This window comes from Catharus ustulatus, chromosome 3 (assembly GCF_009819885.2).
Source record: "Catharus ustulatus isolate bCatUst1 chromosome 3, bCatUst1.pri.v2, whole genome shotgun sequence".
NCBI lineage: Eukaryota > Metazoa > Chordata > Aves > Passeriformes > Turdidae > Catharus > Catharus ustulatus.
This window is the reverse complement of record NC_046223.1, coordinates 19,619,942-19,632,519: the sequence shown is the minus strand read 5'-3', so window position 1 is coordinate 19,632,519 and position 12,578 is coordinate 19,619,942. Positions and strand designations below refer to the sequence as shown.

Here is a 12,578-nt window from a genome sequence, read left to right as displayed (position 1 = left end):
GTGAATTGCAACCACTTAATTCCATAACAAGTTAAAGTTTTTCTTTTCTTTCCCTATCTTTTTATTTTAGTATGATTGATTAATTTATTTTAAGGATGGATTAAGTGAAATGCAATCGCTATTCAAGCAACAAAACTAGCGCTTTGCTATTTTTTCTCCTTCTTTTGATACTTACTGATGTTGTCTGAAGGGATTATTACCAGGATTTAAAACCCTCGATTTGTAAAATTAGCTGTTTTCTTTTGTTCAAATGGTATAAACACTATCAATACAATTCAGACTACACTGCATCATATCAGCCCATCCACTTTTCCAAAGGGTACATTTTACAGTATCCACAAAGGAGCTTTTGCATGCCCAGATGCAGCCTGAGTGGATGAAAACAGTAGAACACCATGGTTGTCACACAGGTAGACAGCAATCAGTGCATGGTATGGTGTGAAGTTTGTGCAAACTTCACAGTTAGACCAGTGTGGCAGAAAGCACTTGCAGAAAAATCAGAATAGGATGATTCTAATCAAGGGTGGACCAAGAAAGATCAAGTAATTCTTGACAGGTTTGTTAAATTTGAACCATGTATCACCAGGTGTAGTCAGCCTGACTGAGGACTTTCTTGCTTCTGTATTTCAAACTGCAGAAACTTTTAAGTATTAATGAATTGACCAGAAAAAGAATGAAGCTAAAATCAGATTACATGAATTCCTGTGAAAAGTACTGTAATACATGGTAGATCCTTAGGAATATAAGAGGAAATTAATGAACAGAGAAAGGGGAAAGTGTTGAACTCAAAGCCACACATTAAAATTCAAACAATTTTCTTTTGGCAACACAGCCTTAAAAACTGCCATGCTGTAACTATTAATGGAAAAGCCTTTCACTGGCAAGGCAGATAGAAAATCTCTCTGCAGCTTCCACTATATCTTGTCTCCTGCTGAAAGAAAAAATCTCCTTGGTAAGAAAACACTTTCTGGAGAGAGTTTCAGGTAAATATGACAGAGTTACTGAGTGACATGTCTGAAATAAGCCACCAAGGATTGTCACTGGGTTCACCTCTTCCCCTCCATAAACTCAGAGAACGTCCTGACTGACTGCACATGGACAGTGGAGGTAACCAAGGGCCAATGCAAAGCTGTTCTGAACCCAGTGCTGGGTATGCAGAGAACTGCTGAGGGACCTGGCCTGGAAAAGCTCCCCCTGCATGTTGCAAAAACCAGCCTCAGCCACGACTGATTTTAATGCAAATGAGTTGGTAGAAATAAAACAGATCTTTTTCCTTTCTCTTCCCTCACAATTTTATTTTTCTCATTTACAGTTAGTCCGGAACTCAGATCTAGAAGTGCATGAAAAATTTACCACTGAATGAAAAAAAGAAAAAAATTGGTTTAAATGGAACATTTGAGTCTTCCTGGCCTTATTATAGGAATACAAATGTGAAATTATTCCGTGGAAATCAATGTGGCAGTAGGAAAGTAATCTCAGTATAACCATGAAAATCTATCATCCTGAGAGATACAAGATTGCCATAAACAAATCTTTGTCTATTCCACTTCCCATGAAAAACACTGGAATGTGAAGTTGAACTCAGTGTGTTCTAACCTTGCATTGCAAATAAGACCTTCCTGGGGCTCCTGGACACTCCACTGCCACAGGCACCTGCTGAAATCTTGGGAGAGAGGGATGGAAAGCCACAAGGTTTCCCAGGATGGTGCCCAGGAAGAGGCAGGGGTGCCATTCCTCAGCAACAGCCATGGCAAAAACTGGATGTGGTGTGGAGAGAAAGCTAATGAGGACACCCACCCTGGCTGTGCAGAGAAAGCACTTGAGGGTCCTTAGACATGCTACAAAGCCATTCTCTCCAGGGAAAAACGACCAGCCCAGCAGCTTTTATGATCTTATGTCAGGCAACATCTTTCACATGAAACAGAAAATAGTTAAGCCTTTATGTGCCTCTTTGCCTGATCCAAGAATTTGGTGAGGGTTTTTTGATGGGTCACTAACTACATGATGCCATACAGGATTAACTCTATCTAACTGTAAAGGCCCTTTGGGAATGTAGGTGACACAAAACTCTTCCCAAAACCTGAATTCTAAACCTTTTTCCTGTCACCAGTTCTCTAAAAGTCCCTAAAGCGTGTGACTCTGTTACAACACACCTGGTTCTATTAGTGGTGTTCGCTGTTGGGATAATGTGGGGTAACTCCAATTATCCTTTACTATTCCTGCCAGTAAGGAAATAACCTGTGCTGCTTTGTTATGCTGCAAGACTGGTTACTAATGGCTGCAGCAATGGTGCTGTACAGGACATTGAGCTGATGCAAGGTAAGTCCCAGCACCTCTTGAGGAAACGCATCCTGGATGATCAGCTCGGTGAAATTTTGTAACTAAGGATGTGTGAAATGTGTGGTGGGGTTTTTCTAGCTATAAAATTACACAGAAAAGATTGGAATTTTTTTGTTTGTTTTAATGTGAAGATAACAGATTATGGACTTCGTAATTTTAAATCCAGTTTCCATTGCCTATCAGTGAAGGGGTTCCAAAAGTTGTTAAAACTTGAAATTGTGTGAATCTGCATTTGGAGTTCTAGTTAACCATTTAACTTTAGAGAATAATCACACATGGGCTCTTGCAATTTAGGTGCAACACAACTTCCCTGAAAGCCTGAAGTGTCAGCTTGTGCCAATTTGTGCTTTAAAGTGAATGTCTGCTTTGGAAAAGCGATATCTAAAACTGGTAGTGTAGTTTTACAAATTTTAGGTGTGATACAACTGAATTTTAAAACAGGACCTCAGCTCTGGCAGTGTATTCTGAGATCTTTCCCTTGAGCTTGGCTCTTGTCCATCAAATTATATTTTTATTTCTCTTTAACAAGACTAAAATATGAACCTTTGATACATAAACCTATTTAACAGCAGGCTTGCTTAGTGGAGGGAGTAACTTGAGAGGAAAAGGGTAGCACAGGAGTTGGGACTCTTGAAGCATGAGCCAGAGCCTGCTTTATACAACTTCTTGCAGCTCTTTGCTGCTAAAGCAAAACCGGTTCATTTCTAAAGTGTAACAGCAGGTTTGCTGATGGTGTTTCCACACTGCTGCTTTTCAAGATTCAACTGTGTTTTGTGGCTTCTGATACTGCAAATGTCTTGTCACTATTCACCACATAAGCTACAGCCATAAATCAGCCTCATGGGATGGAGTCTCAGTGCAAGCTAAGTGGAAGCACTGGGACAATCATAATTTTTTAAGTGTTCCTCACAGAAGACACCTAATTAGTTGCCTTTTATCTAAGGAATGTTTTACTGGTTTACCTTCAGGAACAGAGAGGTAGTGGAGAAAGCTCTAGGGGAAACGACATGGACTTTTTTGGGTGACAAAAGACACCTTGGGGTGCAGAGTGTTGAAGATCAGTAAAGAATAATACAATGGGTTTCTCACAATGTGCTTTTTCACATATTAATGAAGTTTCAGGATGTGACCCAAAAAATGTCTCAATAACTAAACACTGATTGTTGCTGTTCAAATATATCTCTTTAAAGTAACTTAACTTATTAAGTTACTTATTAAAGTAACTTAATAGGCTAGGAGTGACTTCTTACCCATTTGTGGCACAACACGTCACCTCCCTTTGCCAGCCAGCAAGATTAAATGTGCAGCAGAGGAAAAACCACAATCATGGAAGAGAAAAGGGAGTTTTGTGAGGAAGAACATGACCTCGGTGGCATCTGCTGCTTTATTTAAGCTAAAGGGATGGCTGGAGCTTGTCATCTGATTCCCATTAATAGAAGCTCTTATTTTCTGATGCATGGGTCTTGGAGCTGTCATTAGCTGATGACTTCTGAATATGGAAAACTTCCTGCTTGGGCCATTACAAAGGAATTCAATATCCTGATGTCCCTAAACCAGCCTGCAGAATCCTCTTTTGGTCTGGGCAAATGCAGATTTTTTTCTTTTCTCACTCATCAAAGTAAACAAGTGGAAACAAAAAGAGCTTTGGCTGACTAGAAAAATGTAAAATTTACCTATATTCAGCAAAGCAACTAGCTGAACATTATTAATAGTGATTTTCTTAATTCTTGCTCTCCGTGTTCCATATTTTTGTTGCAGATTAAAGTGTAGGTCAGTATTCATAAAGAAGGTAGATTTGCTTTATAGATCAACTAATCTAATAGAAGAAGAATACTCTTATCCTGGTTGATATGCTGCTGCAGTAATCTCCAATAAGATACTGAATATTGTCCTAAGGTACTCTTACCATTGTTGTGCATTTTTGGTTGCTGCTATGCCTGAAAAAAAGGAGAGGAACCACTGGAAGAGTGGACAATGTAAAGTACTATGCAAGACAAGTTTTCTGGACATGCCTTTGAAGGGATATTTAAATTATGCTTTTCCCTAACATTTTCATGGTAATTGAGAAAAAGCATGTCCAAAATTTGAGTTTACATGGGCCTGTGTGGTTTCTGGCTAGCTAAACAGAATAAACAACATTTTCCAGGCACTGGGCTGTCAGTTAAAAATGCAAATCAGTGTTAACGCTGTTGCCTCCCCAACCCCTTTTTCCTTTCTCCTCCTTTTTTTTTTTTTTTTTTTTTTTTTTTTAAGTCAGTCTGAGTGTAATGGTTTAGAGCATGGGGATATTTACAAGGGAAATATATGCTCCCAAAAGCTGTTTTCTCTCTCAACTTGAGAAAACCAAGACAGGAATGCAATCCCTGAAAGCAGACGTTTCATTCATCCACATACAAATTGCCACCATAAGCCAAGCTTGAGTCTCACAGGAAAGATTGGAAGTGACACAACCTCCAAAGCAAAACTGGGAATTCAGTCTTTTTCTGCATAACATGTGCTGTGAGTGATTGAAAGTTGTGAATTTTTCATCTCTCTGTCTCACCAACCAGCTGCTGAGTGTCTCATTTCCTTGGCATTTCTGGTTTTTCCTACTTTCAGAATTGGAGAGTTGGATTTGTCACTTTTTAGCTCCTGCTGTATAAACCAGTGGTCAGACTCAGTAAGTGCTCTCGCTAAGACAGAACACTCCACAGGCCTGTCTGCACTGCTGGATGAAATACCAAAAATGAAATTACTTCCATTACACAGAACCGTTGTCTTATGATAATCCTGTGGCATATGAAGTCCCAGGATTTGAGAAAGTAATTCTGTGGTCAAAGCAGTGTAATTTATTTCTGTTAGTTATTCTCTGTGTTTTCTTTGTTTTGGTTTTTTGTTTTTTTACAAAATTAAATTTGACTTCTCTTTAGAACTGTAAGCCCACTGGAGAGAGAATTTTTAGAGCTATGCTGTTCATGTTCTGAATGACCTCTTTCAGTGAGGGCTCTGATTTTTTTGTTTTAGCTAAGGCTGCTAGCACTGTCTAGGGGAGACTACTGTCCTGACTTACATGATAAACCTTGGGAAGGAATATCCCTTATTATTTTTGATGTTCCACTGCAAGGCAGAAAACATCCACACTGCCCCTTTGCTTGTAGAGCTGTGCTTGTCCTTCTCCTGATTTTATAAGTAAGCAAAGCATGACAGAGGAGGCCTGTGATCAGCCATTTCTGTCTGGAATGTCCACAGGACATTTCCACGCCATCCAAGCTTTTGGAAGACTTGGGCAGTCTTCTGCATCTTAAGGATTGACAGGTTGTCTCTGGCTATTGGTAGTTGTTGACAAAAAAGAAAGAAAAAAAATTTCTGGATCCCAGACTATGTCCTTGTTACCCATTTAAAATGCTTTTTCTGGAGAACTCCCAGTGCTCTTTCATCAAACCTGCAATGGGGGACTCTACCATGGCATTCCAACAAGCCTGCACTAAGTGCTTTGACAAAAAACATGCACGCTCTGAAATGAAATCTTATTTACTGTGGTGTTATTAAAGTGCTAAATAAACAGACAAACTCAGAAGGGCTGCTAGGATGTGGGCGGGTGAATAAATAAGCTTTGATGCTAATGTCAGTCAATGCTAATTTCTATCCTTTGAAGAAAGTGTGATAAACACAGCTGTCAGAATTGTGATCTGAAATTGCTCTAATTCGATTAGACTTTTACTAGAATGAAAGCAGCTGAGCACCTTGTTTTGTTTCCTCTTTAGCTGGACTAATGCAGAGAATAGTGACTTCCCAGTTCTTTCATGGCCAGGTAGGAAAGGTCAGATTTGTTACACATAAACAAGGATCTGCATATGCACAAGACTACAGTATAGAATTCTGTATTCGTATTCCTTTTGTTGTATTTGCCACCCACCATTTGCATCTTAATCCAGAATCTGAGGTCTTCAAGGGGGAATTATCTGTACTGGCCACTAAGTGCTTTCTTTGCAGTAACATGGGGAGATGAGGTAACTCCCTCATGTGCATCTCTCAGGTTTATGTGTTACAGTAAAAGACAGCCAAGGGGGTTTCAAGGTTAAGAACTGTTTCGCTGCTGATGAGAATAATAATTAGCCATCACTGTAAAGAAAGGCACGAAGGGATAAAATGTAACAAAATAAAATCAGATAATCTCTGGCTAACCCTTCATTTTTTGTCTCTTCCTTGTTTCAAAAATCACCTTGCTCCTTTCTGTAGATGGATAGAAAGACCTGTTACTCCAAAACTTGCAGGTTTACTTTGTAAAAGAAATTGTGACTGGGTTCAGATCTGGGGGGGCTACTCCTTTTCTGAAAATGAAGCAAGGTGATAAATTATTTCAGTACTTTTTTTTTAATGAGACCACTATTTCCCAAAGCAATCTAATTAATTACAGAGAACAGCACAGCCGAAAATAAATAACTGATATATATACATAGGTTTGATTTGTGAGTGTTATTGATTTTAATTTAATTAATGCAAAAGAGATCTGTATCAGAATTTAGCGCCATAAAATAAAAATATGAATTTATATATCGTTGGATTTCTATAGAGAAATATTGTATTAATATAACTTCTACTGGTGTCATCTATCAATCTCCAAAACGCATTAATTATAGCAAAACGATCTGATGAGGAGAAATTCATTAATTACACCTTTTTTTTCCATGCCTGGGCACTAGATGGCACTGAAAGACAGGAGCTGGGGTGTGGAAAACAGGTATTTCACATTTCTTGATGTTAGTGTCCTTCAGTGGAGGATCGCTGCAGCATAAATGATATCCTGTAATCTATTCTGCGGGGAGGAGAAAAGAAAGGAGTCTCAGGAATTACAGAAGCTTTATGGCATAACTCAGTTTTTCTTGAGTCTATGGAAGAAATTGGTACAGTTAGAGACAAAGTGACAGAGCATGATATTAAGTGACTAGGGCTGACAGCCAAGTCCCTTTGCAGATGGGGGAAATGGAACTTTCCCTGTCTCACTTGCTCATGTTGCTTTACAGAAAAGTCTCCTCCAGCATTCATAGGCTCCCTCCCTGTCACCACAGCACTCCTTGAGCGCAGTTCTAGTCCCGAACTTGACAGAGTTAAAACCACCAACTCTCACAGCATTTCACTGTGCTCTGGTTCTACCCTTGGGCCGATGGAGGAGACACAGCAATAAAAAACCACTCCAAATGAAGCCCAGAGGGAGCACTGGGCAGGGAAGGAAGGGATTGGAATCTGACTCAGGCTCTCAAACCATCAGCAGCCTGACCCGGGTGTTTCACGTGCTTCAGAAAGGTTTTTAGAGAGCCAATTACCCTCAGGACAGGATGAAAGTGAAACAGCTCATCATGTGCAAGGGATCACTGCAGATTATCCCACGTGTTACTATGGTTTTAAAAATTACAAAGGCGTGCTTCTATTCCAACTGCAAAAGGAAGTGCTCAAAGGTTAGGAAACTCTGTGTCTGTATTTCAGCCCACTCTGTGCACTGAATGAGAAAGATGCGTTTTGGGACAGAAAAGTATGCAATTCTGTAATTAAAACCTGAGGCCTATGCACAAATTGGCACAAGCTTTTCCTAGGAATTCAGCACCGGGTTTATCCGTATAGATAATGTTGTTTCCTGTATCGATGTGTTTTTAGAGTTGAAGGGTCGTCCATCGCATGGGCTGTGATCTGTGCCATTACAGAGGATGAAACTGGCTGGGGACCACTGCGGCCTTCCCAGTGCAATCTCCTTAGACTAAAGGGGAATCCTTTCAACCCCAGACACTACTTTCCCACAGTCCTGATACATTTTTTTAAATGTGGCTATTCGACTGCGGTTTTTTGCGGAGTTTCGCTCACGCTCCGTTCATTGCAGCCACCACCCCAGGAGCTAAGGCGGCCCTCAGGCGAGCCCCACGCCACGCTCAAGATGGCGGCCGGCGGGAGTCGGGCCTGGCGCCGCGCTCAAGATGGCGGCGCCGGCCGCCCCGCCTTCCCCCGCCCCGCCGGCGGTGACTTCCGGAGGGAGCGGGAGAGGGCGTCCGTCCCATGGTAACTGCGCCACGGTGGGGACGCCGCGGCCGCCTTTTGCTTCCTGCCGCCGCCTGGCCCGCGACGACGGGCTAGCCGCCGCCTCCGGGGCCGCGCCGCCGGCAGCCGCCAGGTCGCGAGGTGAGAGGAGCCCGGCGGGGTGGGCGGGCCCCGCGGGGCGGTCTCTCCGCGCCGCCGAGGTACCGGGTCGGGCCGGCGGCGCCGGGGCCGCCCCGCGCTCGTGTGGCGGGGGAGGAACCCCCGGTGCGGGGCAGCGCGCTGGGGAGCCGCGGGACAGCGGCGGCCCCGCCGCGGGGACAGCCCTGCCGGGGCAGAGGTGCCCTTGTGTCGGCTGAGCCGTACCTTAAAATGTTGTGTAAAAACGAGTGAATTCTTCACCTTCACTTCTGAATCTTTTGTGTTTATTTTACTGGGACCTGGGGCCTTCTTTCTTTTTGTCTGTCTGTATTTAAAGGTGTTCAATTAGCACCTAACTTTTTTCGTTCGTTGCGGGCTGAGATGCGATTAGCCTTTGGTGTGCTCCTGCCCTTTGTTCAGACACACGGTGCTTGTAGTTGCCTATTTTATTTGTTAGGAGCACAGACTCCTTGAGAGCAGCTCTGCAGGCACTGGTTTCGAAAGAGAGCTCCTACGGCACCCTTTGTCTTGGGAAATAAGGGTACGGTGATTCCCGACGTGACCCGCACAGGCGGTGTGGTGAGGCTGCTCACCGCTTCCAGCGGCGGTGGAAAATGCTGGGGGTGTGTTGGAGACCATTGGGGCAGAGGTCTGTGCTGAGGGCCCTGGAAGCCTCTTCAGTTTGTGCACTGAGTGCGAGCAGCCGGTTCCCACGTTGTCTGTGGGGCTGGCACCTGTAGCCGTGCAGGAGCTGTCGCTGTACCCCGCTTTGGGAAGGGCTGAGTTCCTGCAGCAGGGACAGCTCACCTGCTGCTTCTGCACGTCCTCCTCCTAGCAGAGGTTGACAGGATACTAGAAGTTTAAGGACAAACTTTTCTGTGAGTAAGGCAATAGGCCACTCCATCTCTTTTTCTCAGCCTCTGGAGAAGACGGAAAAATACATTTTTGCAGAATGGGTGATGGTTCACGTTGTATGGACGTAGATGAGAACCAGCTCTTCAGGAGAGAGATGAAGAGCTGAAGTTACTCAAAGCGTGTCTGTAAGCACGTGTGTGATTTAAATGAACAAAAACTCTCTGATCGGAATTGCAAGTAGCTTGTTATAGAATATCTGGCTTGGACAAACCTGTGAAGTAGTAACAAACACTGGGGCAAGGCATCTGGATTGTCAGTGCTCTTAAGAGTGTTGACTGCTGGAATTCCAGGCAAAAATAGGTGCCAGGAAACACATGGCTTCCAGTTGAGACTGGAAGGAATAAGGGATTGCTTAACTGGACAAAGGAATAAGAGCCTGAAGCAAGCAGCCTGCAGGGATGGCTGTGGAAGAGATCCAGTGTCAAACTGCCAAGGTGGGGCCAGGGAAAAGTGTATTAGAAAAATATAAATACTTCAAATGTTGGCATGGCACTAAGGCTGCCAGAGTTCAAGTGTTTGGACAATGCTCTCAGGCACACAATGTGATTATTGGGGCTGTCCTGTGCAGGAGTTGGACTGAATAATTCTTGTGGTTCTGGTCCAGCCCAGGTGATTTTGTGATTTGTAGTCTCTTGTGGCAGATATTTAAGCTTGTAATCAAACCTTCACACTCTATTAGAATATATATAACATTTACAGATTATATTTATTTTACATATATTTGTGTTTTTCTCTGAATGTGAAATAAATTACCTGGGCTGCTTTAGTTTTTTAGTAGTTCCCAAAAACTCTAGTACTGGGAGGCTACTGTGCTGATTGTTGAATGCTTTTGTGAATTGAAATACAAATTAAACAGGCAGACGTCCAGCTGGGGTCTTTTTTTCTTAAGTAATTATCTTTAAATGTTAAACTTAGAGTAAGAAAACAAAACAGCCTTTGACACTCGTGTTCTATTTCAGAAGAGAGTGTCTGAACTTTGCCACTGTTGTAGTGTAGGATATTTTGGTGGTCATTAAATAGAAATAAAAATCAGATTTCACAGGAAGATTTGTTTTCTCCTTTAGAGTGAAGGGTATGATATCCTGTAGTAATATCATAGCCTGGTTGGAGGACATAGTTATTTTGAGATTAGAAGCTTAAACGTGTATGTTGATGGATGTTGAAGTGGAGGCTTGGCACCAGAGTGGGGCAAAGTCTGGAGGGGTGCCTTAGGATTTGAAACTTTGTGCCTTGACTCAGGAGGTTTTTTCCCTTTTTGAGGGATACAGGATATATGCAGGAAATAAAACGCAGTGATTGGGTTTTCCATTACTTTAGCCTGCTTTTGAGCTCGTTGTAGCGAAGTTAAGGCTGTTTGCAGGTTATATGAAGTGATAAATACGGCCACAGCCATGTCTGTTCTCCTTCAAGGCACCTGGCACAGGGCAGGGTCAGTGGCTGGGCTGTCCTGTCTAGACAGCCATACCTTTGCTTCAGTGGATTTGCCTTCTCTTGCTCAGCTAGTGCATGGGATGACTTGGAGGATGAAGCTTTCTTAGCATACAGAGTCACAGCATTGCTGAGAGTGTGGATTTTTTCTCTTCAATTTTTTTTCACTCCTCCTTTCAAATCCACTACCATCACAGATTCCTGGCTCTGTTGGAGCATGCCATGTGAAGCTATTTTTGACTGCTCAGAGAATTACTGTAGCAGGAACAAAGGACAGTGATGGGGGAGAAGTGGTCCCAGGGGACCTTGAGAAGAAAGAGATGGAATTCAAATTAGTAGCCTCCAAAAAAATCTTGAAGAGGTAGAAGAGGTGAAAAGTAAGACTTTGAAAGAACAAAGGTAAAAACAACATGTGAAAACACTTAGTTCTCATAATGTTACCCTTTCCCATGAGGAGGCTTTTTGAATGGCTTTCATAGTAATGTTTCTCATATGTTGACCATAGATTTATTTGGGCAGTAAGCTTGACTTTTTCTCTAAGCTTTTAACAGAGATGATTTATTTACTGGCTTTGGTAGAGGGATAGAATTACTTTCAAACTTTGAAATACATAGTAAGCACCTCAAGTAATTAGCAAGCCTACATCTATCTCTCTTTAAAGTGATCAGTGGCATTAATTTGGTTTGGTAACCATGGCTATTTTCTTGTTCAGCAGCCATATGGTATTTCTGATTTTAGTGTGATTTCCTGTAGGTGGTTTTTACAAAGTCAGCAGGGCTTTGGTGTGAAGTGCAGCAAAAATTAAATACTATGGGAAGGCATGAAAATGTTCTTATATTAAAAGAGGGGAAAAAAAGCATGTTGCTTTAACTCTGGTGTAAGAGTAGATTGTAGCCTCTAAATCACACGTTCAGGGAGACTGTAATGCTAAAGCAGTAAAAAATTTGTAACTGCTGCTGGTTTGTAACTGAAGTTTTTAAATGCAAATAATTGATCAACAGATCAATTTTGTTGTAAACAAAAGACTTTTTAGGTTTTCTGTAAAAAGGAAAACTCTTTCAGTATCATACCCTTTTAAGGGGTTTTCTTCTTGAAGTGTGATATGTTAATGCTGTTGTTAAATGTGTCATGACATTAATAGAACAGCCACAGGAAATTTCAATCTGAATTCTGATTTTTTGAGGTCTGCAGTAACCAAAAAAGTGTGAAGTTTATTTGTCACATGAGAAGTGGCTGAGGGAACTGGGGTTGTTTAGTCTGGAGAAAAGGAGGGCCCAGGGGGACCTTGCTGCTTTTTATGAAGACCTGAAAGGTTGTAGACAGGTGAGAGTTGGTCTTTTCTCCTAGGTACCAAGTGATAGGACAAGAAGAAACAGCCTCAGGTTGCTCCAGAGGAGGTCTAGATTGGATATTAGGAAAAATGTCTTCATCAAAAAGAAGCACTGGAACAAGCTGCCCAGGGAAGTGATGGAGTCATCCCTTGGAGCATTCAAAAAACACGTGAATGTGATGCTTACAGACGGGGTTTAGTGGTGGACTTGGCAGTGTTTGGTTAATGGTTGGACTTGATGATTATTAGAGGTCTCTTCCAACTGTAATGATTCTAGGATTTGAAATGAAGAGCTTCTGAGAAACATTCTGGGCATCGAGGAGCACAGTCTAAAGAGGAGTCTTTGGTTGGGAAGCTAGCAGCTATTTCTGAAGCAGTTTTATAATGGTGAAAAATCCTGGTATTTTTTAAGCTGGCCATT

General features: G+C 42.2%; 1 protein-coding gene across 1 annotated transcript in view; it reads left to right on the top strand.

Annotated features, from left to right (window-relative positions):
* Window positions 1–8,430: 8,430 nt before the first annotated feature.
* The window catches only part of DISP1 (dispatched RND transporter family member 1), an 84,352-nt gene continuing 80,204 nt past the window's right edge, over window positions 8,431–12,578 (top strand). The window contains exon 1 of the mRNA XM_033056499.1: window positions 8,431–8,487. The gene's annotated coding sequence lies outside the window, so the exon portion shown is untranslated. The remainder of the gene's footprint in view (window positions 8,488–12,578) is intronic.